Below are 27,986 nucleotides of genomic sequence, written 5' to 3'. Positions count from 1 at the left end.
CTGTCCATTTCTGATAGATTTCCCTGTTTGCTGGCATACAAGTCCTTGTAGTAATTTCTGATGATTCTTTTTATTTCTGTGGCGTCTGTTGTTACGTTTCCCATTTCATCTCTGATCCTATTGATTTGGGTCTTTTCTCTTCTTTTTTTAGTTAGTTGGGCCAATGGGGTGTAGTGGAATGAGAAGGCCATGCCAAGGTGGCCACTGGCAAGCGAGCGTCAGTTAGTCAGGAATGGCTTTGAAACCCACCTGGCTTTGGAAACTGCCTGGCAACAGGCTGTGATTGGATGGCTGTGGAAACTGCCTGGCGACAGGCTGTGATTGGATGGCTCTGTAAACTGCCTGGCGACAGGCTGTGATTGGATGGATTTGAAACTGCCTGGCGGCAGGCTGTGATTGGATGGCTCTGGAAACTGCCTGGCAACAGGCTGTGATTGGTTGGGGTATAGACCACCCCTTGACCAGATAGCTGTTGTACCAACTGTAATAATTTATCCTTTAACCCACACATTCTACAGATTTTTAGTGAACATGGACTTTGTCCATGACAATGTCCTAGGTATGGATAATTCAGTAGTAAACAGAAATATCAAGTCTCAGGTCTCATGGAACTTGCAATGTGACTATAAGATTTACAAAATACATACATATATCAAAATTTAATAATATAATGATATTTCAGAAGAGTGTATGAGGTTTAAAGTGGCATTGGTGGGAACAAAGGTACCACTTTGGCTAGGATGATAAGGTGACATATAAAGTTTCTATAACCTAAGAACAAAAGAATGAGGGGTGAGTTTTGTGAGTGACTAAGGAAAGACTGTGCAGGAAAAGAGAAAGCAAATTGAATAGCCAAGGGATGGAAAAAGGGTTGGTGCTTTTGCAAAACAGACAAAAGGGAGAGAGAGACAATGTGAGAGATTAGAATTGAGTGTACAATTTTGAGGATAAAAGAAAGCGGTACTGGAGTCGTAGGCAGGTGCTAAATTGCTTAGGGCCTTACAGGTTGTGATTTATGCTTTCAAAAGAGCAGCCTGGCTAATATTACACACAAGGGACTCCCAGGGGGTACAAACAGAAGCAAGCATATTTTGAGAAAATTGATGGAATATTTCAGATGAGACTGGGTCATTCAAGACAGACTTCAGAAAAGCAGCCAGTGAGATCTATAGATGAGTTTGATTTGGGAGCAGAAGAGTGGTTGAGGTAAAACGATGAAACAAGGAAGTTTTACAGTTCGTTAACTTGAACAACTGGTACCGGATGGAACTTGTTGCTGAAACGGAGCCTGTGAGGCAAGCAGGTTCAGCAGAAAGACAACAGACGTTCTATTTCCAGTGTGTTAAGTTTGTATGTGTTATATTTCAAAGTGTAATTGCCAAGCAGGCTTCTGAATATATTCCTAGACCTCAGGGAAAAGGTTAAGACTAGAAATAACAACAACGACAACAGAGAGATTGATTTGGCATTATACAGTTTGTTTGCACTTAGTCTTTATTGCACGTGGTAAATATTTAGCCTACTTTTCTCAGGAAACCAATTTCTCACTTTTCAGAGGTCAAAGGGTATCTTCCAGCTTTGAGGCTACAACTGAATGCAGGCAGGGATGGAGTGCCCTCTGCTGGGTAACTGACAAGGCCTAAGTCACTGGGGTGGAGGCATGCTGAATTGGGACAGGGACCTCCCAGAGAGGGGCACAGGTAGAGGAATTAGGCTAGCTGGTCAAGACAATCATGGATAGGTGGGACTAGCACAGGAGGGAGGATGTATTTTTATATTGGAAATGTTCTTCACTTGTAGCCTTGTGTTGAATGTAGAGTGCAGTCCTAGTTTTGAGAGAGAAAATTTTCTAAGTCAGAAATGTCTGCTATTATGTAAATTTTTCTTATTTGTAACTGCCAGCTCCTGTTCAGATTTATTCTGGGATTTATTATGCAATGAAACTCATCTGTGGATGAGATTGGTAGACAGCAGCAATGTCAATACCATGGTTGTGATAAATAACTATTGTGTTGTAAGATGTAAATATTGGGGGAAACTGGGTATGGAAACATAGGAACTTACTGGTCTACCAGGACTCCAGAGGACATGGTCGTGGATGTGCCTTTGTCAAGATATTTCTTTATCCTTGTGGACTTTGCTTAAGTATTCATCCCTTGGCGAGGTGTCCCTCTCACAGGAAACTTGTTTTTGCCAGCAGGTAGTTTTGGTTATTGTCTGACCTGGGTCCAGTTTTATTCCTACCAAAGCAGTCAGTCTTTCTAGAGAGCTAACTAAGAAGTTAGGTCCCAGTTTGTAAGGTAAAGACACGGAGGAGGAAACTAAATAAAAAGTGGGAGGTAACAGAAGGAGTTTACTATTCACAGGCCCACAAGAGGAGGGGTTGGCCTAAGGGGGCTGATGGGAATGCTACAGAGGCAATGCACTCAACCAGCAGGTGGGGTTGAGGGGCAGGAAAAAAAAAAGGGGGTAAAATTTATCTTTTAAAAGAGAAAATCCCTTCTCTGACTGCCCTTGTTCTTTAGAAACATATAGCAAAAATCACGAAATTAAAAAAAAAAATGTTTCTTCCAATGGCACAATCTATTCCTTTCAAACTATTTTAACTTAAGAAAATGGATATTTTTTAAACTTTTTTTTGGGGGGGGGGATGAACATAGCAGCTTAAACTGCCATCCTATGCTAAAGCCTAAATGATAAGTAACTAAAGCCAATTAGCCACAGTCTAAATTGTGTGTCAGGAGAATACAGATACTCACCTAAAGTTTACATAATTGTCTCCCAGGAAATCTCCATCTAAAGCAGCATGGGAGTCACTCCTTCTCACTCCTGCCATTGAGTCATTTACTATCCTAGGGCCTTGGAGCCCCCAAACGTGGAATAAGTACCAGAATTGCCTCCAACAAGAAAGGCTGATGTTTTTTAGTTTCTCTGGCTTTTTATTATGGACTGTATCTCCTCAAGCTGTGTGCCGAACCAACAAGGATTACAGCGATAGATACAAATGAGAAAACTGACCATTCTAGACAGAGAATAAAAATATAAATCAGCAGCAGCCAAGCTGGGTCTTTGGTGGAAGAACTCCTATACCGGGATTAATTTATTGAGACATCTAACAAAATCAGGTTCAAAGAAATAATCATTTCACCTGTGGAACTGTAAACTACAAAGTCTGTCCTCCGTCACCTTCCCTGGTGTGGACATTGAGTGTGCTCTCAACAGAGGTCACCCCAAATAAGTAAGCTAAAAAACAAAAAATTGGGCACCTAAAATCTGTGTGGTCCACATGTAACTTGATTTCTTCCTTCTTTCTCACCTTTCCAACGTTGTGGATTTTTCTATAATATAAATTACAGGTAGATAAAAATAATTTATCTCCTAATTAAACATGTCGATTGCTAAATATATGTTAAATTCATCTTTGGATAAGTTCAATATTCATTCAACATTAGCACTCATGATGAGTTAGGCACATCAGGGAATAAAATTTAAAATTCTGTATGCTTGCAGAGCCTACAGCACAGAGGAGAGACTACCAAACAACAAACATGATAAATAAAATCTCTTTATAGTTTGTTAAAAGGTTTTTTTTTTTTTTAAAAAAAAATTCAGGATGAAGAAAGAGCTTGAAATTTTAAATGGGGTGTCCATTCAATGCAAGTCTTATTTGAAAGGAGGCTATTCACGCAAAAATGTGAAGAGATTGAGGAAGACAGTCAGATGGACATCTGGAGGCAATTACTGTTAGGAAAGGCAATGCAAATTACTCAAGGCAAAAGCTACCACAGATAGGATGCTGTCTGACTCCAGGGGGGGAAGTAAGGATAAGTCTTTCCCATTCTGACTTCAAGCTGTGTTACTGAATCTCAGCAAACATCCCAAGAATACGGAGAGTGATGCATAGTCAGGCTTCCATGCCAGTTCTCAGTTTTCTCTATTTATTGATTGGGCAATGTTTGGACAGATTCTTTCTGCCCGCTTCCTGAATGAAGACAAAGCCAACACCATCATATCAAATATTGTGCCTGTTAGCAGTTCAGAAGACAAGACTGGAGTAGTTACCAAAAAATGTGATTCAGAAACAACTATAGAATTCAGGAGGCTGAGTTGAAGTTAAAAATTTCTTTGGAAGTAATCATTGTATCTAATCCTGACATGAGAGCCAGGTACTGCATTAGCTATATCCCATCCATGATACCACTGTAATGCCAGTTTCTCAACAATAATGTAAAGATTATCTATTCTGGTATTAAAAATTAGATAAAGACTTGGAAGTAATATTTTTCTTAAAAAAAAACAGTAACAATTTACTATTGAGGGGCTATTTATTTGATCAGCATCATGCCATACTCAATGACATAAAAGCACATTAGTGATTTTTAGAAGATTGAGACTCACGGAGAGATGTAAACTCTACCTCAACAGAGAAGTCATACTGTGTAATTGAGATACTTCAATTACTACAGTGAGAGAAATGGAAAAACCTTCTCCTACAAGGTTTTATATACATATATATATATAAAATATTATATATATGATATATACATATATCATATATATTCTATAACAAATTTTAAAATGACATTTTATAATATAAAATATATATTATATATATAAAATATATATAAATGTCTTTTTTAAATTTGTTATAGAATTTTAATGTATTTCATGTATACAAATTTAGGAACATAGTTATACTCCCCCCATCCTCCCTCCCACACATGCTCCAAACCTTCTCCCCCCTTCCCTCCTGCATTGTACTTTTTTTTACAAAGAACTATTTTTAGTTTACTTAATGATCATATAGCTAACCCTACTCAAAGTAAAAGACTTTAACAAATAGTATGAAGATTAAAAAAAAGTGTTCCATAATGGAAGAGATAAGGTCTCTAAACAATCCTGGAATTTCAAAATGTCTGTTTCAATCCAATACATTACATTTCAGATACTCTATTAGTTACCTCAGATCAGGGGAAACATATGATACCTATCTTTTTCGACTGCTTATTTCACTAAGTTTAATAATTTCCAGTTTCATCCATCTTGTTCCAAAAGATGTTTTGATTTGCTTAAGATTTTCATCATGAAAGGATGTTGTATTTTATCAAATGCTGTCTCTGCGTCTATTGAAATAACCATTTGGCTTTTGTTCTTTACTTTGTTTATGTGATGTATCACATTTATTGTTTTGCAATTGTTGAACCATGCCTGTATACAAGGGATAAATCCCACATGGTCCAGGTGAATGATCTTTCTGATGTCTTTTTTGGATTCAATTAGCTAATATCTGCTGAGGATTTCTGCATCTATATTCATCAGGGATATCGGTCTGCAGTTCTCTTTCTCTGCCGTATCTTTTTCTGGCTTAGGAATTAAGGTGATTCAGGTTTCTTAGAAGGAATTTGGGAGGATTTCCTCCCTTTCCACTGTTTTGAACAGCTTGAGAAGAATTGGAATCAGTTCTTCTTTAAATGTTTGACAGAATTCACAAAGAAGTCATCTGGTCCTGGACTTTTCTTTGTTGGGAGGGTCTTTATTACTGATTCAATTTCCATCTTGGTTATTGGTCTGTTTAGATTTTCTATGTCTTTATGACTCAATTTGTATATATCTAGGAATTTACCAACTTCTTCTAAGTTTCCCAATTTGTTGGCATACAGCTCTTTATAGTAATTTTTGGTGATTCTTTTTATTTCTGTGGTATCTGTTGTTACATTTCCTTTTTCATCCCTGATTTTCTTGATTTGGATATGCTCTTTCTTTTCTTTGTTAGTTCAGCCAAGGATGTGTCAATGTTATTTGATTTTCAAAAAAAGCAACTTTTATTTCACTGATTTTTGTATTGCTTTTTTGCTTTCAATTTTGTTTAATTTACAATTTTAATTTATCTCCTCCTACTAATTTTAATTTAGTTTCTTACTGTTTTTCTAGGTTCTTGACATGCATGGATAGCCCATTTATTTGGTATCTTCCAATTTCTTTATGTAAGCACTGATTACTATAAACTTCATTATTAACCCTGCTTTTTTGTGTCCCATAAGTTTTGATGTAATGTATTGTCTTCATTTGTTTCCTGAAATTTTTTATTTCTCTTTTGATTTCTTCTATGACACACTGTTCATTAAGGGCCATGTTGTTCAGTCTCCATGTGTTTGCATATGATCTAGAGATTCTTGAGTTGTCCATTTCCAGCTTTATTCCACAGTGGTCAGAGAAGATGCATGCTATGATTTTGATTTTTTTTTTTTTTTTTTTTTTTTTGCTGAGACCTGCTTTAGTGGCCTAGCATATGGCCTATCCTAAAGAAAATTTCATGGATTGATGCGCAGAATTTGTATTCTGCCACCGTGGGATGAAAAGTTCTATAGATATCCTTTAGGTCTGTTTGGTCTGTAGTGTCCATTAACTCTGCTGTTTCCTTGCTGACATTGTGTCTGGTTGATCTGTCTATTGCTGAAAGTTGGGTATTGAAGTCTCCCATTACTATTGACTATTCACATTTCTTTTAAATAGCCACATACCCTGTAATTGGGTACATATACATTTATTTTAGTCTCAACTTTCTGTTGAAATGAGCCTTTAATCATGACACAATGCCCTTCTTTGTCTCTTTTAACAATTTGTATGTTACAGTCTATTTTTCTGATTTTAGGATGACAAAACCAGCTCTTCTTTTGATTTCTGATAGCATGGAATCTCTTTTTCCATCCTTTCCCTTTCATTATGTGCATATCTTTGTTGTGTTGATGTGTTTCTTGTAGGAAGCAAATAAATGGGTCTTGTTTGTTAACCATTTAGCCCATCTGTATCTTTTATCTGGAGAGCTGAGGCCATTCACATTGAAGGTGACTATTGATAAGAAATGACTTGGCCCTGCCATTTTTCCATAAATATTCCTACTGCTTACTTTGGATTTCTTTTGTACTTTTCCTGGGGGATTTTCTGCCTTCTTATTCTTTCATAACGATGGCTATCTTTTGGAGTTCTGTGTGTAGCACATACTTAAGCATCTTTTGTAAGGTTGGATGTGTGGCAACAATTTTTTTAAATTTCTGTTTATTATGGAAGGTTTTTATTTCACCTTCCTTCATAAATAAGAGTTTTGCAGAGTATGGTATTCTGAGTTGACAGTTTTTTTTCTTTTAGGATTTAGACTATAATTCACCATTCCTTTGTAGCCTGTAGTGTTTCTGATGAGAAGTCTCCTATGAGTCTAATTGGAGAGCCTCTGAAATAAATCTAGCATTTCTTTCATGTACATTTGAGAATCTTTTCTTTATGTTTTACTGTATAAAGTTTGACTACAATGTGACATGGTGAAGATCTTTTCTGGTCATGTTGTTAGGAGTTCTATGTGCTTCCTCTACTTAGACATTCCTTTCTTTCTCCAGATTGGGAAAGTTGTCTATAATTATTACACTAAATAGCCCATCTAGTCCATTCTCTTTCCACACCTTCAGGAACTCTGAAGACATGTATGTTTGATAGTATCTCATAAATCTCTAAGACTGTTTTGAAGTTTTCTATTGTCTTCTGTTTTTGTTGTTGTTGTTGTTGTTGTTATTCTTGGTCTGACTGTAAGATTTCCAAAAAATTGTTTTCTAGTTCAGATATTCTTCCTTGTGCCTTGCCAAGTCTGCTGTTAAGACTTTCCTCTGCATTTTTATTTGATCTACTGAATTGTTCATTTCTAATATTTCATTTTGATTTCTCTTTAAAATCTCAATTTCATGAGAAAAATTTTCATATCATGTATGGTTTTCTTTAGCTTATGGATTTGCTTCTGATGGTTTTTGAGTAATCCTATGATTAATTTTTTGAAGTGGCATTTAATATAGCACTTTATCTCTCCTTTGAACTACTCAAAAAATTCCCTTGAAGCCATGTCAGAATTTTAATGAAGATGGTGGTAAGATAAAAAAGACTTCTCTACTAACATTCATCCTCCCTGAACTTACTCCACGATAGATCCTCTCTTTTTAAGACAAATGTATCTGATATACTCCTAGGGAGGCTAATAAGTATACTTTGTCCATGTACTTAGTCCTCAATATGAATTTCAGTGCTTAACTGTGTGATTGTTCCTTCCATTGTATATAAACATCCCTCTGGCCTCTATGTAAGCCTACCCAAGTTTTCACAGTGATTCCCATATGTACCCCCCTAGATTTTAATATTAAGTAAAATGCTGAAAAGAAATTATAACCGGATGAATATTGATGCCGCAAGGGAATAGAACACTTTGAGAATGAAACATCTGAACTTCTTTTCCTATTCTGCCTCCTTTGCTGCTGGAAAGAAAATCCTCCCCGCCCGGTTATCTTTTATTTATTTCTCTTTGCTTTGAGTGTCTTTGTTTCCCTCTGACTTGCAACTCTCAAATTTTTAGGAAACAGCCTATGTTGGGAACTGGTTCCATGAAATTTATTGGTGGAGTTGAAATTTACAAGAAGGGGAGCCAGTGCTGTGGTGCAGTGTGATAACGCCCTATTCTGAAGCGCCAGCATCCCATATGGGCACCAGTTCGAGACCCAGCTGCTCCACTTCTGATCCAGCTCTCTGCTATGGCATGGGAAAGCAGTAGAAGATGGCCCAAGTCTTGGACCCCTGCACCTGTGTGGGAGACCCTGAAGAAGCTCCTGGCTTCTGATCATCATAGCTCCAGCCATTGCGGCCATCTGGGGTATGAACCAGCAGATGGAAGACCTCTCTCTTGGCCTCTCCTCTCTCTGTAACTCTGACTTTCAAATAAATAAATAGATCTTTAAAAAATTTTACAAAGGGAAGGAAATAGGCTGAAGGATATTTTTTTAAAAAACTACCTAATTAGAGGGAAAATGAAGAATAGAATGGTCCTCCATTTTTATAAATATTTTGAATATGTATAAAATTATGTGATAATTCTGTGGGAATGAGATTTTACATTTATTTATTCAATGTCTTCAAGGCACCATATGAAATGTGCCACAGTCATAAACCTCCCAATTCACCTACTACATTTGCTTTGTTTCCAAAGTGGTTTTTCGATTGCTTTTGAACATGCAGTTGTTAATACTTAAAGCCACTTTTTTCAAAATGCACTCAGAAACTGATACTAGAAACACCTACTTATGCTGTTGTGAGCTTTATCTTGGCCAAACACCATATGCAAGTTTGAAAGGATACCCTGCTCTGCAGAGAATTTAATTATAAAGCTGTATTATTCTGAACTTGTATTTTATCTCTATTACATTCCCAAATCATTTTGACAGCATGAAGGTATAAATCGTAGTTCCAGTATGGAGAGAAAAAAACTGGGCCTTAAAGTCTTGAGGAGAGTTTAAAAATAGATACATTGACTGCACTAGGACATGTAATTATATCCACAAAATTGCATTTCTTTTGGTCTTGCATCAAAAGCTGAAGAGAGGAAAATGTCAACAAAGGAAGACTGCTTTCTTGGGAGTAGATCCCTTATTTACAGTGACAGTCAATTTCAAAGGATTCTTTCAAATTAACATGAATGCTCTATTTTAACTGGAAAGGACAATTTCAGTTTAATAACCCAATCTATTAATGATGCTGAATCCTTCCAAGATCTCATTTTTATAAGTAGATAATGACAGAAAAGATAGCAAAAGTAGAGCAAATTCCCAAGCAATGAAAGAACATGCGCTGATGAAAGACAATCTGATGTTTCCAGCAACATGTTGAAATTGTACCTCATGATTCTGCAAAGCAAATTGCTCCCAGTGTAAGGCTTCCACCATCTCCTGGCATCTTAGTGCTGTGATGTAATATCGAGGAGAGAGAGGCATTCAGAATTTTACATGATTTTATCTGGTTTATGTTGTGGAGATACTGATGTCATGGGACTATGCTGGATTTGATTTAACCTAAAAGCAAAGTGTGTTGTTTTTACCCCCTAGGTATTTTGAATTTGGAGGTATTTGCTTTTGTTTTGCATTGGTGTTTCCTCTGCCTGAACAGAGCTCTCTTAGATTTTTGCATGGAAGGCTCTTTTTCATCACCCAGTCCATTATGAGTTGATTTTTGTGTAAGGTGTAAGGTAGGGATCTTGTTTTATACTTCTGCATTTCGAGATCCAATTTTCCCAGCACCATTAGTGGACTGTCACATTCTAATACTGAAATATTGTTGTGTTCCTTTGAGGGAGTCGTGTTGTCTTCCTTGCTCTTGTTTGTTGTATTTTTGCATTTATTTTTGGCATTTTTGGAAACGCTTGTTGGATTTCTCCACAGACGGGTTTTGCCTTTTACTGTGCCTTTGTAGCATAGTGAAGTGTCCACCGCTTCAGGAAATACCCAGAGGCATGTGCTGGGTGGAGCCATGGAGTTCTGGTCAGTGCTCAAGGGTGGGGTGAGAATCCAGAGTGACCCCTACTTTGAGCGTTGTAGATCTATATTGTCAGCAGGCTGGAGGGTATGATCAAGCCTGTTAGTTAATCACAACCTCACCTCCTCTCTTCCAAGGTGATCAATGCCCAGGTTAGCCCACAGCAGGTACAACCCTCATCCATGTGCAGGAAGGATCTCTGCAGTCTGCAGTGTGAGCACAGAACCCTCTGCAGTCACCCACCCCAGGCAGTCAGGATCTCTGAGCCTCTTATGACAGACATATTGATTTCCCAGAGACCCAGCTACACCCTATGCCCAATTGTGCAAACATAGAATTCCCAGTCATAGCACTCAAGATTCCCACAGTAACAGGGTATGGAGGATCCACTCTGAACCCCAAGAGCCTGCCCTGTCCATGGAGAAAGCAGAGATATTTCTGGAGCCAACTGCCTGGGTACTCCACCTTTGTTGTTATAGCCCTGAAACCTGTGGAAGATTGAGGATTGGAACACCTCACAATGCTACGGGGTGCCCAGCCCCCTGTCATCCTGCCATCCAGACTCTAAATTAGTGCCCTCTGGTAAAATCCACTGGCTGCAGCCCCTGTGAGAGAGCCGTCATGGCTTCTACTGGTGTCAAGATGATGCCTTCTCCCTGCCAGTTGCCAGGCAACCTTATGGGAAGATCGGGAGACAGAAATGTGCTTTTACTTCTCTGGATTATATGGGTACCCTGCTCGCCACTAGGACTCCAGGCCCAACTCAAAGTCAATGTGTTCTGTAAGATTCTCCCTCATGCACTATCACCAGGGACATAGGCTGCTACAGTCTGCTCTCATCTCAGTGTCTGGATCTGGCATCTCCTCCAGCCCTGCTGTGGGATTGTGTGTGGTGCCCTTCTTACAACAGCACATCTGCTCTTTCCACACTGCTCCATGGAGCCCCTCCTCTTCCTTCTGTAGAATGTCCAATGCAAACTTCTCTCCAACTCTCTCTTGAGAATAAACTTCCTCTGCTTTTCTTCTGTTGGCTTCAAAATCCGCTGGTCAAAATCAGCATGACTTTTCCCTACTCAGCCATCTTCGTATCCCTCTAAATATTTTAGTTACCATTTTAAAAAGGAGAAATTACCAGTGACATAGAAATTTCGTTGTTATTTTAAGAATTGGCATATATGATATTGCCTTTAGAGTCTAGCAACAAGTATAATTACATGTCTCTCTTCTCTTTTGTACTCTGGAGTTACCAGGATAGATTTCTCTAAGGAATCCTTTAGAGCCACAACATGATTTTGGCCTCACAGAGAAAGACACCCACCACAACAAATATTTGTTTACCGTAATAGATTCTACAAAAATCAGAAAGGTATCCATATAAGAGTGTACTTACTCCAAATTTAGGAAAAGTGTATCCAGGCATGCTATCTGTGGCATGAGCTGCTCTAATAAAGAGCCCTATAAATAGAATGGCTCAAATCAGATACCAGTACTGTTTGGGGAAGGTAAATTAAGGTATGTATGGGCAGAGCATAGAATGGAAAGTATTCCTTTAGTTTTCTCTTAGAGAACAATTCTAAGATACAAAGCTCAGAGCTGGGAAGAGAAATTAAAAATATAAATTGCAGGGCAGGGGTGCTTATTTAATGGCTATGACCTTCATCACTTCCAAGCCAGTGGGACCAGGGTTAGAGAAATTCTTGTTTTCTCTCTCTCTCTCTCTCTCTCTCTCTCTCTCACACACACACACACACACACACACACACACAAACACACACCATGAGGAAAGTCAGTAAGTCTCTGGGACTAATAATAAGTCTGGGAAGCCATTTTTTAAAGAAATGACAGAATGCATATTTAAAAACAATAAGCATTTTTATCATAGAAGAGGTAGAAGAGTGTATTTTCCTAAGATGGCCTAACAGTGTATCTTATCCCATATACTCCTCTCAATGTCATCTTGCTTCTTCAATATCCAAAACAGAGCCTAATAACTTGTCTTGCGTGTGGGTGCTTTGACCAGTAGAATATGACAGAAGTGGCACTGTGCAGTTCTGGGAAAAAAGTTGTAAGCTGCTTTGCAGCATCCTCTAGGATGTTCTGGAATACTCATTCTTAGAATTCTTTTGAACAAAGTAATTCGGTTGTGAGTACTGAAAGCATGTGGAGAGGATGTGGATAAGTCCCTCAGTAAGTAACCCAGCCTGGATCCTGGTGAAAAGACAGCATCAATCCCCAGCCATGTAGATTTGAGACCAATTTTTTATATGCTGCTCGGTTAAACCTTTGGATACCTCAAGTCCCAGCTCCTATCTGACTACAACTGCATGGGAGTCCCCAAGACATATCACCCAGTTGTCAATCCCAAAACCGTAAGTAATTTTTAAAAGTGTTAAACCTATCTAGTTGGAGGCAGTTTGTTAAACAAAATAAATACCTAAAACAGATGATAAATATTTATGGTACAAACTGAGTAAAATCTCTGCCTCTGCTCCTTTCGAAGTTGAATAGTAAATGCTTTATGATAGCAGAAGCCACTCTCATATTTCAGTTACTCTTCCTCTCATATTTAAATGATTATTTAAATCTATGATTCAGGGGAGGCTACTTATGGATTCTTGGCTGGAATATCTTTCTTCCATGTCACTATCAATCTTAGTCATGAAAGTTCAAGTACCCCCAAGAGAAGAAGGTAAGTTATCAACCATTCCTACCTTAACTGGAATAAAGAATCTGAAAGTAGGTGCAAAAGCACATTTAGACCAGATAAGACTTCAATCTGTAAATATGTGAAGAAAGCAGAAAAAGAGACAGACTAAAAAGAGGAAAGAATTGGGAACAAAAGCCTATGTTACTTCCTAATTTTGTTCACAGTCTGTACCATATCTAGTCATCACTTACAGCAAAGGACAATTCCTTGGAGGGTATAACAAGAATCAGCAAATCATTTTATTGTGTATCTTACAGTTTTGTACCTGTATCATAGTGTTCATTGTGCTTTTTGAATTATTTTTCGGTTTATCTGTTTCCTTATTATTGTCAGTAGGGGAATATGGGTTGTACGGTAGTTTGTAATTTTTTCCCTCGCTCTAGCACATTAGGTTTCAGAGGTTTGTCGTCAAAATAGGCTACAATATTTGGTAGGTTGCATTTTTATAATTAAGGTAAAAATTATTTTGTAGTAACTGCTTAGATAGAGCATTTCTTCAAAATTAGATAAAGACCTTTTTTCCATAACTGTTCAAATGAAATTCAGAAGAAAATTATTATCTCTAAATTGTACCTAAACATTTGATGATCTATACACTTGAATGTTTCACAGTATAATTAGTTTTACTTTCAAGGTTGTAAGTCAGTTATAAAAAGTGGTACCGTTGCTTCACAATACTAATATAATTAGGGAATAAAGCTTACATAGTTATTGTATGAATGGAGGGGGTGTGATTTCCTGAAACTTGGAAATTCAACAGTCTATTTTCTGACTCCTCTTTGCTCCCTCTGTTTTCCTCTCTCTTCTCTTTTGTACTCTGGAATTACCATGATGGATTTCTCTAAGGATTCATTTATAGCCAACACATGATTTTGGCCCCACAGGGAAAGAAACCCACAACATCCGAGCATCATGCTGAAAGTAGATAGACCTGTCATAGGTATTAAGATGTCAGATTTTTATGATATGTTCAATTGCAGAAGGAGAAAGGAAAATAGAATTTCTTGAAATAAATAAGTTGAGGCTGGCGCCGTGGCTCACTTGGCTAATCCTCCGCCTGCGGTGCTGGCATCCCATATGGGCGCTGGGTACTAGTCCCAGTTGCTCCTCTTCTAGCCAATCTCTCTGTTGTGGCCCAGGAGGGCAGTGGAGGATTGCTCAAGTGCTTGGGTCCCTGCACCTGCATGGGAGACCGGGAGGAAGCACCCAGCTCCTGGCTTCGGATTGGCGCAGCGCCGGCCATAGCAGCCATTAGGGGAGTGAACCATCAGAAGGAAGACCTTTCTCTCTGGCTCCCTTTCACTGTCTATAACTCTACCTGTTAAATAAAAAAAGAGAAAGAAATAAGTTGAAGCAATTCAAAGTATAGGTTGTAACCCTGATACAGATTTTTTTTTTACTTTTTAATTGATACAAAGAAAAATTTCATGTATTTTATATATAGTTTTAAGAGCATTCCTTCCACCCTATCCCTCTCCCACCTGCCCTCCTCTTCCTTTTCTTATTTTTCTTTGAATTTTTACAACAACATATTTTGAATAAAATGCTTTAACCTTGAGATTGGTTAAGTGGAAATTTTCACTGTCCTTTATGATAGAAAACATCATCACAAATCCCAGTAATTCTGAAATTGCCACATCTGCAGTCTAGATCCATGAACCACTTTAGAACTGCATTCACTTTTCTATTGCAAAAAACCTACATGTGCTTACTTAAATGTAACAGAGAACATTTTTTCTCAAAACATTCAGAGTTAGTCGGTACAGAGTTCGTAGCTTGGCTCCTAGAAATAGCACCAGAGGACTAGGCATCAGTAAACTTAGCTAGTAATTTCATCCTCATGTTCACAAAACTGTTATTCTACTACCACATATTGTGTTCACATATCCCCACCCCCCACCCCCAGAAAAAGGGGTAATGAAAGGCAAAGGTAAATGCTAGATCTTATAACGAAAACAATAGTTTTCAGTCAATGGAGCATCTGCCAACCCAGAAAAATTAAATGTTAAAGTGGCCACATCGCAACCCTAACCTGTGCAGGGGTCTCCTTTCGTGAGGAAGAAGGGGAGGATGGATATTGGATACCAAAAATCTATGCATGGAACTGGGTATTCCTTGTTCCCAGGAAATTATTTCCTAGGAAAAGTCTAAAGAGGGCTTTTAATTTCCAAAGGTCTGCTAAGAACTTTGCTATGATAGAGCAACAGGGAAAACCTTTGGGTGGCAAAAGTGATCAATCATGGGAAAGGCATTGGACAGGTCCATAAATATAACACAGGCAAGCAGACTGTGATGTATGAGGGGAGTACACACTCTAACGTCTTATAGGGCTGTGCTAGGTGCCTTAATGGGAAGCAAATATATCACTCAGTAGACCCTTTAGTTTGGAATTACCATCTATAACCTATGCCACCACTTTTCATTACTGATGCCAGCACTGCTGAGATGGGCCTAAAATCTGTGATATGAGTGCCCTCACGGGAAAAGATAGGACCTTTATGATTATGTTTATTATTGTTCTTTGAGTGGTAATTTGTGTGAGTCAGCAAGTATTAGCTTCTGTAACAGGCTCTGTTCTTCTAGAGGTAATCACCTCTTAAAACCATGATGGGGCATAACAGGTACATATGACACTACTTACATTGAAAAAAAAAAAAAAGATAAGGGAAGAGCAGGTGACACAGTTGACTCAGCATGGAAGCAACATAGAACATGGATGGTTGACAAAGGATTCAATGTTATCTGAGACATTTCTTATATTAGTATTTTTTATTGTCCAATGTAAAATATACTAGTTAATGGGAAATTTCCCAACTGTTTTTATATTTGTGAATATGTTTTTCTGTATTTTTTAATGACCACCAGTTTTATATTTGTATTGTTACAGGATGGTGGTTACAATCCTTCAGCACAAATTGGTGTAGAACTGCTTTAACTGTTCAAATACTGTAGTTGATCATTATTATTTAGTAACCCTTTGTTCAGGCACTGTATGAAAATGACAAAAAAAATAAAAAGAAGTCAATGGACATATGGTCTCTCCTCAGAAGATGTGTAATACAGTAGAGGAGAGAGAAAAAACTCTCAAAATAATGAAAATGAGCAAAAAGGCATTATTTTTGACTCCACAGTAATTTTACACTCCTTTTCCTAAACTCCAATTTGAAGAAAAAGATTTCCTCATATTGACTTAAAACAAAATCTCTGATCTTAAACTCTCATCATCAAGCCTATCAACCTGAACTCATAATAGGCTCTGTCATATTCTATCACCCCTACACTCACACACACACACACACACACACATACACTTTCTATCTTCAGTTTCTTCCAATCACGTGGTTCCTTTTCTCAGCCTGTGAGCTGTGTTGTATTTTCCTATTTGTATTAGTTGCCACAATGAAGTACCACAGAGCAGGTGGGTGACTTAAGCATTAGGAATGCATTATCTCAGTTTCAGAAGCTGGAAGTCCAGAATTAAGGTGTTGTCATGGTTGACTTTTTCTAAGAATTATGAGGGAAGGATCTGTTTCAGGCCTCTCTCCTTAGGTTCGGATTCTCCATGTCTCTTCACAGTCTACCCTGCTGCAGTCTGTATCCACAGGCCTCTGTTTTTTCAGGACAACAGTAAAGCTGTAATAGGGCCCCCTGTACTGCAATAGGACTTTATCTTAATTTGTTGCATCTGCAAATAAAGTCAAATTCTGAGGCATTGTGGATTATGGTCATAGGACATAATTTCGGAGAGGATAAAATACACAGTCACATCATATAGAATCTTCCCATCTTTGGAACTTTTTTAGTAATGCTCACTTACCCACAGCGCCAAAATTCTTGAATGTGTATATAATTATTAGTGCTGTGAAGTTCCACAAAACATATTCACATCCAGTTATCTCCTATGATCTTGCAGACACCAGAGGGTATGCAGTAAACGGTGCCACACATTCATACATAGGTGAATTAACAAAGACCTAGAGATTTTATGCGACTAGGCAATTGGTCAATTAAGTGGCTAAGCCAAAACACAAATTCATGTTTTGCAACCTCAGAATTCCAGGATTCTTTTCATATATTATTCTTTCTACACTTCTTTACCACTTGTGTGTATCTTGACTCTTAGCACACAGCCTGTTAGACATCTCTAACTCTGCTCAGCCATCTCAAATAGCTTTTCATTTTGTGTTCTATTCAATAAGTGATATATCTGAGAGATTTTAAGCTTTCATAATGCTGAGCCATTGTGAGCCCATTGCTTCCATAGGAAAATACAGAATGTATTTCTTCTAGATACCTAACAGAAGATATTTGACCTACTATTACTCAGAGATAATCTACAAATGATGAGAGATAATGAAATGGTATAGTTTCTCTTATCTACTACTTAGAAAAAAATAGTATTTTTAAAATTTGCATTATTGGAGAGAAGGTACTCTTTGAAAAACCTTCAAAGCCATGAATCAGTATTACAATTGTCAGTTGACTATGAAAATATCCAATGAATCCCCCAAACACGAATGAGTAGTGATTGGGGGTGGGTCCAGAAGGACTTCTTTAAACAGCATCCTATGTAAAGGCTATCTCTGGTTATGTTAGTCTGAGAGTCATATATTAATCATTTACTTTAAGTCTTGGAGGATGACAGTTTGATGGCAGGAACTGTTTCTTCTAGTATGTAGCAGAGTATCATTGATGTACAGGATGCTCAAGAATATTTTTTGAATGAACAAATGTGAATGCTATGAATTTTTCTAGACATCAGTTTAAAAAGGGGAACTGTTATATAAGTCTGCTTGCCAAGAAAATACCAAACTCATTGCATTCTTATTAGTTGATAGAGTGTTGCCAAACATTTTCCCCATTTATCTATTTATACAATTATTAATTCTTTTCATTCATCTGAAACAAATTTGACTCTCCAGTGTAAGCAAGGAGCTAGAAATTACAGAAAGATAAATAAAAATTTAGAAAGTGATGGCAGAGGTAAAGCATGTAACATTTATAGTGCAATATATGGACTATAAGATGTATTGAATTTATATACATGAACATATGTGCACACATACTTTTGTGTGTGATTATATATGATGCAAACATGTATATTATACTGGCCAATGAAAGTACGAAATAAGAGACATAAACGTGGTGCCATAGGAGCTGAACAGGGCAGGACAAAAGCCTAACAGAAAGCATCAGTCAAGAAGCTTCATGCTATTTTCATTCTCTTCTGACTCTTATTTAAACAGTGCTGCTTATTTAAATAAATGAACAGATCAGTGTGAAAATGTCACTCAGCTATCTCCTTTGCCTTTCTCTGTGGACAGTCTCCAGAGGTGGGGGAAAAGGGGAATCAGAAAATTGATCTTTTACTCTCCACACATCAACTGCAAAGCCTTAGGCATTCCTTGAACATTATAGCACCAAGAAGAATAAATAACTTTGAAAAAGAGCTATTATCTTTGCTATCATGTTCTTTATCTGGTTCTAAACTCTCCAGCAGCATTATGTAAAAAAAAAAAAAAAAAGAAAAAAGAATGCCCTGACTGAACTTTAAATTCTCATATTTTTTTTGCTTTTTTCATTTTTGTGCAAACACATATACTTGTGCAAATATATAATATCATTGATCAGTGAATAAAATTATATTTAATAAACATTACATATTGCACATTATATATGCACAAGAGAGAACTTCAAAATGTTAAAAGGAAATTAAGTTTAAAGTAATCTTCTTTGGATATAAACTCAATTGAAATCCATTCACATAAGGTGTCTTCAAAACATTTACAAAAATACATATTATGAAAATATATATGGACTTTAAACATTTTTTTTTTACATTTCCATTTTCCATGAACATTTGAAGTACTATCATGTACTCTTACCATTTATCACTAATTAAATGTTTAGGACAATCAAAATCAACCTAACACTCTAAAGCCCCTATGTCAATACAAAATGTTAAAAAATATGCAGGGGAGTTAAAATACCTTTAAGAACTCGATTCTTCCAGAGGACATTTTTCAAGCATATCCCTCTAGTCTCTTACAAGATCTTCATAGAAAAATTCTCGTTAACCTTTTGTACATATGAGGAAACAGGGCTATGAATGATTCAGTGGCTTCCCTGTAGATTACATAGTGAGTCCAGGACTCAAGTACCAGTATGCACCCTCCTACACTCTGACCACACCATCCTGTAAGAAGGGCTCATAGGCTGCTGGAGAACTTTGTGGATGTTTTTGGTCCAGCACTAATCTAAAAGAGAATGCAATATCAAGCAAAATATTGATGGCATTCTTCTCAGATCCAGAAAAAATGGTGTTAAATTCATAAAGAAACATAAGAGACCCAAATAGCTAAAGCAATCTTAAAAAACAAAAACAAAGTTGGAGGCATCACAATACCAGATTTCAAGCCATACCACAGGGCAGTTATATTCAAAACAGCCTGGTACTTGAACAAGAATAGAAATGATGACCAATGGAACAGAATAGAAACCTGAGAAATCAGTCCATGCATCTACAACCAACTAATCTTTGACAAAGAAGCTAAAATCAACCCATGGAGAAAGGACAGTCTCTTCAACAAATGGTGCTGGGAAAATTGGATCCCCATGCACACAAGTATGAAACAAGACCCACACCTCATACCTCATATAAAAATCAACTTAAAAATGTATCAAGATCTAAGTCTAAAAGCTGATACCATAGAATTACTAGAAGAGAATATTGGGCAATCTCTATAAGACATTGGCATAGGCAAAGACCACTTGGGGGCGGGGGAACTGAAGCACAGGCAATAAAAGCCAAAAAAAAAAAAAAAAAAAAAGACAAATGAGATTACATCAAGCTAAGAAGCTTCAGTACTACAAAGGATACACAAAGGGAAGAAGTAACCAATAGAACTGGAGAAAATATTTGCACACTATGCTACTGATAAAGGATTGATATCCAGACTCTAAAAAGAACTCAAGAAACTCAACAACAACAAAACAAACAATCCACTGAATAAATAGGCAAAAGACTTGAACAGTAATTTTCAAAAGAGGAAATTTCAATGGGAAATAGACACAGGAAAAAATGCTCAGGATCACTAGCCATCGGTGAAATGCAAATAAAAGCTACAATGATGTTTCACATAAACGCCAATTAGAATGACTATCATACAGAAATCATAAAACAACAAATGCTGGTGAGGATGTTGGGAAAAGGATACCCCAATCCACTGTTGGTGGGAATGTAAACTGATGAAGTCACTGTGGAAGACATTACAGAGACACCTGAGAAATCTGAATATAGACCTATCATATGATCCAGGCATCCAATTCCTGGGAATTTACCCAAACTAAATGAAACCCATATACGGGAGTATTATCTGTACCCCTATTTTTATTGCAGCTCAATTCATAGTAGCTAAGATACAGAGTCAACCTGGATGACCATCAACTGATGACTGAATAAAGAAAATGTGGTAAATATATGTCATGGAGAATTACTCAGCCATAAAAAAGAATGAAATCCTGTCTTTTGCAACAAAATGGATGCAACCAGAAACCATAATACTCTGTGAAATAAGCCAGTCCCAAAAAGACAAATATCATATTTTTTTTCCAATCTGTGGTAACTAATAGAGTACAAGAAAGGGTAACATATATGAGTGAAATTTACATTTTGAGGTTTGATTATTGTTTACAGCCCTTGTCTCTACTGTTGAGGAACAGTGTTTTCTTTTTTCATCTTACTATTTGTTGAATTCTTAATGGAGAGTTAATCTTATGATTATAAAGCAAACTGAAAATATGTCATTGTAAAAATTAAAAGAAAGAATCAGAAAAGGGAGGGAGGATGGGATCATGAGCAGGAGGGAAGTTAGGGTGGGAAGTATCACTAAGCTCTTAAATCTGTATATATGAAATACATGAAATTTATGAAAAATATATAAAATTATTTTGAAAAAATCTTTAGATCTTGGAGATGTGTAACATCTAAAGTTTTCTATTTGGTTATTAGTTTTCCCAGTTCCCAAACCAAGAATCATTCCATCTACTTCCTACATTAAAGTCAGGAGTGATTTCTCTTGGTTCTAACATGTATCTTGAGTCCACTCACTTTAGTACCTCATTCTTGTATCTTAATATTGGTTACTGTCATCTCATAGCATGCTTCCTGCCCTGCCTCCCAGTTTTTATTATGCTGTTCATTTATATGAAGAGCAAAATACATGAAGATTAAATTATTGAGAAAAAAACTTTCTATGTATATTAAATTTGATGTTTGTTATGAAAAGTTTATTCAAAAGCTTGAGAAATGTTAATGTTTACTGTTCTCATATAAAAGATTAGTATGTGAGATATACATACTTCAAAATATGCACAAGATAATAAAATGTTATCTTTTAATTTAAAAAATAAGAAAAAAACAGTGATATGATGCACATAAATGTTAATAGGAAAATAAGTAGTAAAGAGATTGATGTATCCTCCATGTGTTTGAAAAGAATTACTATAGCTGTAAAAAGCACCCATTTCTTGGAGAAGTTCATTACAGATATGCTTACACATTTTCAATTAGGAGACTATGTTTTAAATGATGTAATCATAAGTTTTACTACAGATGGATTTTTCTTCATAATTTTGATTAACAGCCCTGCAAGGCAATTCAAAGTAAAGTATATGGTATTAGATTGTTATCACTTCTGGAGTGGTCTTATTTTTTCAAAGACATGAAATTAAAATTATTTAATTTAAAATTAAATTTCAAGTGATGGAATTAAAATTCAAGCCAGAAACCCACAAGACAGGGAGGACTTTGTTGAAAGAACAGCAGAACAGGAAAAGCAAATACAAGATTTTAAAAAATGAATGGGGTGAAGGAGTCACAAGATGGTGAGGAGAGAGGTGTTGAGAAGAAGAGTTCAGGAGCAGAAGCTGCTGGATAACAGAGAGTAATCAGCACGAATACTGTAGCAGTCAGTGAAAAGGTCCCAAGAAGGGAGAGTTCCAGGTGTATTCCAGATGCAGCCAGGGGGCTAGTGGTCAATTCAGCTGGATGAGAGAAAGCCCCATGGAGAATGGCAGGGAATTAACTCTGGCAAGTAAGAGAGGACATGGTTTTGTATCATTTAGACATATCTGGACCATTGTAATGAATTTGGCCTTTCTTTCTGAATGAAACTGGAATTATTGCAAAGTTTGGTAAATAGCATGATATATATTACAAATGTTTAACAAGCCACTGCCATGAGACAAATTGGACATGGAGTATGAAGAAAAGCAGAGTAACAGAAGAGTCCAATTTGTTTGGTTTTAGTTCTTTATTTACATTTATTTCTGTTTGTTTTGAGCAAGTGGATAAGGAAGACGTGGGTAGAGCAAGTCTACGGGATAAGTTGATGGCCCTGGTGTGGACATGCTAGTTTTGAGATGCCTATTATATAATGTGTGTGTCTGTGTGTCCCCCCACATAATTTATGTGTAGTTACATGTAATTTAAGCAGTTAGTTGTATGAATCCTGGTCGGGAAAGTAATGTGCTACTGATGCAAATATGGGAGATGTCAGTGTAGATAAAGCATGAAATCAACTAATTGTCTCTGTGAAAGTATATCTGCTTCAGTTTTCCTTTAACAGAATCTTAAGTTACTGTTTTATAACTTAACAGTTTAAAACTTCCTCATTTATTATTACTTGAAATTTTAAGGAAATGAATGAATGTGGTTGCAGCTACACATTGAAAACATTTCAGACCAGTGATTTCATATTCTGGTAGATACACTTAAAATCAACTAACCAGAAATATACTTCTCATCAGCCTATCTAAAGATAAAAATAACAAATTTGCAGTGATAGCCCTTTATTTTTATATCTGATTGATGGCATCTCTATGATATATTTTCTAAAGGAATTGGAAATACTAAAGCCACACAAGATCTAATCCCCAGAGACCACAATTACTGAAAGTTTTACATGTTCCTTTCTCATGCAAGTCTTTTCTGACATGAATGCTTTAGCTGAATTCATTTCTTAAATTGCCATATGAGTTTTTTTTCTACCAAACATTTTAATCCCAATGATTAATTAGTACACATCTGTATAAAGTATTCAATTTTTTTTCTAATTTCCTTCAGTACATTTTCAAGTGTTTCCTGATATGCTTGTTTAGTCTTCTTATTGGGTTGGATTTATTCTGTTTTCTTGCTTTTTGTAAATTTCAAGCAGCAAAGTCAGAAGGGAATGATGACTCTGCTACATAAATATTTTGATGATATTAACTCACCTATGTGGGTCAGTGTTTCTCAAAATATGCGTTTTGGACAACTTTCACCGAGGGTACTCGTTAAAAAGTCAAGTTTCCCATCTCCAATGCACCTATTGAATGAGTATCTGGAGTTGGAGGGAGAATCTTTATATTCTAGAATCTATATTTATTTTCATTTTTGAACCACTATTTGAGCATTTTATGTTTTATAAAATAGTTCTCTTTTCATTAAACTATCTACATAAAGTTGTATAGTATTTGCTATTACCTTCCAATATACAAATGACAAAAAGTCTCAAAGAGATTGAGTTTGTGGCAAAGTAGAAACTTCAACACAGATGTTCCATATTCTAGTCAGAAGACAGGATGAACCAATGAAAGAACTACCCCCACCAAAAAAAAAAAAAAAAAAAAAAAAAAAACAGAAAGAAAGAAAAGTGATGGTGATTAGTTAGCTTTTGTCTTTCTCTTTCATTTATAAAATACATGCCTTAGAAAATATGTTTAAATTTTTCCACTCCTTAGTATTCTTAGTTAATTTCTTGGGATGAGTTATTGAAAAACAAACCCTGATGAGGATCCTGTATAAATGGCTTAATAAGGAGGTACTCCCAAGAATCCACAATAAGGCTTTCAGAAGAACTTGGAGGCGGAATAAGTCAAACGAGGTTATGATGACAGAAAATGCCCAGCCATCAGCTTGGTCCCACAAGGAGCTCAGGAATGTAAATTATAGCCCAGTTTGTCTTGACTTAAGCAAACAAGCTGAGCTGAACTCTGTGTCCTAGTCATTGACTGTGAACCACCCCTGGAGAGAAACAAAATCCAAACATTACTGGATCTCTGTGCATGCGAGCAGAGTAACTTCACTAGCACTTGGGCAGGCTGCCAAAGATTCACAGGTGCAGGCTATTAGATGTAGGCGACCAGAGAAGCTGAGGAAATAATGGATTACAGTAAACAAGCTTTTAAAAAGAAATCCTTGCAGATTCTAGTATCAGAAATGCAGCTTGCTAGTAATTAGCCCTACAGTGTATCATCTTACGTTTTTCAACTGTTTAATTTTTCAATGTGAAAATTTAATAGTAACTTTGTCCTGTCTTCGGGTAGTATTCTTGATCGGATCAAAGAGAATGACAAATATTATATAACATTTCATAAATAACATAAACAGCTATTCTCATGCCAAGATTTTACTTTTTATTGAAGAAACTGATGCTATAAAATCTGCTACCTGAGGTTCATGTGCTGAGAACCCTTTGTTTCTTTTGAAAGATAAACAAGAATGTTTGGATATGGCTCTTCTCCCACACTGATAGTATACGTGGTCTTAAGTTCACTTAGGTTCCTTTAGGTTAGGACACTAAGTTCACTTAAGATTAGGTTGTTTAAATATCCCAAAGAATAGTGAAATGCCTCGTTCACTAATATTGATTATCAACACCTTGTGACTTATCAGTTAAAACTGAATCAAGGAAGTATAATTTCTGGACTGCAATGTAAGAAGCTGGAAGATGGTCCTGCATCTTAAAAACCAGTAAAAAGCCAAACCAACTGAAAAATCAGATCAATGAGAGAAGCGACAAAATAGGACTAGTGTTCCTTCCCCTACCCCCAAATTGGAGAGACTCACAGGCAAATGCAGAGAATCCAGGCTCTCCAGACAGCAATCACCCTGCACAAATCCCGAAGAAGCCAACACTGGCCCTTGAATGATGAATTTTTGCAGGCTTAGTGTGGATTAATGTGGTTGATACAAACTCAGGGGGAATCGGTGATCAGGAGACATCCTACTTATGTGTATTGTATCTCCAGGAACACAACCAGGCTCTCCATCTCAGATGCAGCAGATTATAGTTGAAGTTCTTGAATTACTGCCTCCCATAGGGAAGACCCAGTTTGAGTTCTGGGCCCCTCTCTTCGACTTGGTCTAGCCTTGGCTGTTATGGGTATTTGAGAAGTTGACAAGCAGATGGAAGCTTACTTTCCATCTGCCTATTTGTCTCCTTTCTCTGTATCTCTCTGCTTTAAAAATAAAATGAAAATAAAAACTTAAGACTGAGAACTACTCATGGGACCTTAAAGCAGTTTTCTTTCCCCCAGACTTGCCACCTGACTGTCAAAGTCCTATTTACAGAAGTCTCTTTTATGTAGTATAGCATGTCCAAGAAACACTTATGTGATAATCTAAAAGGCAATAAATACAGTTTGAAGATACAGAGAAAGCATCAGAACCATACTCAGCTCTAGCAGATATATTAAACTATCAGATTGGGAATTTAAAACAACTAATACTCTAAGGACTCTAATAAATAATGTAGACGTCATGCAAGATATGAACCATATAAAAAAGATGGAAATCCTAAGAACACAAAATAACTGCTAGAGATCAAAAACACTGTAACAAAAGTGAAGAATGCCTTTGATAGGCTCATTGGTAGTCTGGACACAGCTGAGGAAAGAGTCTCTGAGCTTGAGGATATCTCAAGAAACCACCAAAACCTCAAAGCAAAGAGCAAACAGACTTAAAAAAAAAAAACATAATAAAATATCCAAAAGCTGGAAGAACTACAGAAAATATAACACACATACACACACACACTTATGTAGTGAGAATATCATAGGATAAAATGGAACAGAAAAAAATAGTTGAAGCAATAGTGACTAAAGTCTTCCTCAAATTAATGTCAGATGCAAACTATGGATCAAATAAGCTCAAAGAACATCAAACAGACTAAATAACAGTAAATTATGTAAATCAAAGTTCAAGAAAAAATCCCGAAAGAAGCCAGAGAAAAAACCATATTATCTATAGAGAAGCAAAAATCAGAACTATATACTATTTCTCCTCAGAAACCATGCAAGCAAGAAAAGTTGAGTGAAATAGAGTTGAGAGGTAGAAAAAAAATAAGAAATTAAATAAAACCCTTTATCCTGCAAAATGACTCTTCAAAAACTTAGGAGAAATATAGACTTTCTTGGACACACAAAAGTTGAAGGAATTTATTTTCATTAATCCTACCTTAAAAGGGATGTTAAATAAAATTCTTTAAGCAGAGAGGAAAAATGATAAAGGTCATAAAGTTGGTTCAACATAAAATAAGGAAGAACACTGGCTAACAAATAAGGCAAAATAAAAATATACAAAATCATTTAAAATCAATAATGAGAACACAAACAACTCAGTGTAAAAACTGGACCTGAGGTCTTAACAGACACCTCATCAAAGATGATATGCAAATGGAAAATAAGCATAAGAAAAGATGTTCTACTTCATAAGTCATCAGAAAAATCTAAGTGCAAGCAATGAGACAAAACTACACATGGATTAGAATTACCACAATCTGAGCCATTGACAAATACTGACAGATGAGGAGCAACAGAAACTCCCATTCATTTCTGGTGGATATGAAACGGGTACAGTTATTTTGAAAGTTTGGATGTTTCTTTAAAAATTACATACACTCTGACCATGTGATCTAGCAGTCATGTTCCTATTTATCCAAAATTTGGTTCACACAGAAACCTGTACATGGGTGCTTATAGCAGCTTTATTTGTAATTTCCAGAACATGGAAGCAACAAAGATGTCTTCAGTCAGTGAATGGTTACATAAACCATGCTATACCCTGACAATGAAAGATATTTAGCAAAATAAATAAATTATGAAGTCATGGAAATGTGGGGGAAACAAAAATTAATATCACTTAATGAAAACTAATCTGAAGGCTACTCTGTGATTCCTCTGTAAGATTCTCTAGAAAGAACAAGAATAAAAATGGAAAGAATAAAAAGATCAGTGGTTATCAGAGGTTTTAGGGAGACAAATATATGATCTATGTTTCATAAGATTCTCAGACTACTGCATAGAAAAATAAGTATTTCTAAGCCTTGGAGTCTCTGTTCATGCTTTTAAAATTGCTTTTGGTCCCAAGCTTTACCTTATAAAATTCCCTAAAGTTAAATTTATATGTTACTTCCTTAATTAAAATTTGTACATTTCTTTTCTTTTTTTTTTTTTTTTTTGACAGGCAGAGTGGACAGTGAGAGAGAGAGAGACAGAGAGAAAGGTCTTCCTTTGCCATTGGTTCACCCTCCAATGGCCGCTGCGGCTGGTGCACTGCGGCTGGCGCACTGCGTCTATCCAAAGGAGGAGCCAGGTGCTTCTCCTGGTCTCCCATGGAGTGCAGGGCCCAACCACTTGGGCCATCCTCCACTGCACTCCCGGGCCACAGCAGAGAGCTGACCTGGAAGAGGGGCAACCGGGACAGAATCCAGTGCCCCAACCAGGACTAGAACCTGGTGTGCCAGCGCCGCAAGGCAGAGGATTAGCCTATTGAGCCGCGGCACCGGCCCACATTTGCACATTTCTTATAGAATGCATTTTCCCAAGGATTTTATGTTTGTATATTATATGTTTGTATATCCCTGTCCTTCCTACCTTCCACAAAAATGATGTTCAGCAAGTGTTGTGTGGAAGAGAATTGAAAACATGATTCGATCGGTTATATTTAGTTAATGAGTTCCACAATCTAAACATCTAATATTTAAGTGAGTTTCTAAAACCATCAGGCACACTGAGGCTAAATACCATGTATACTCAGTCCACCAAGTGCGTACCTTCTTTGCTCAGCTTTTGGGAAAACTGGTAAAATTCTCTCCTCTAGTTTTTATTACTCATAGGTCAT

Source organism: Lepus europaeus, chromosome 15, assembly GCF_033115175.1.
Source record: "Lepus europaeus isolate LE1 chromosome 15, mLepTim1.pri, whole genome shotgun sequence".
NCBI classification, from domain to species: Eukaryota; Metazoa; Chordata; class Mammalia; order Lagomorpha; family Leporidae; genus Lepus; species Lepus europaeus.
Note: the sequence above shows the minus strand (reverse complement) of the source record.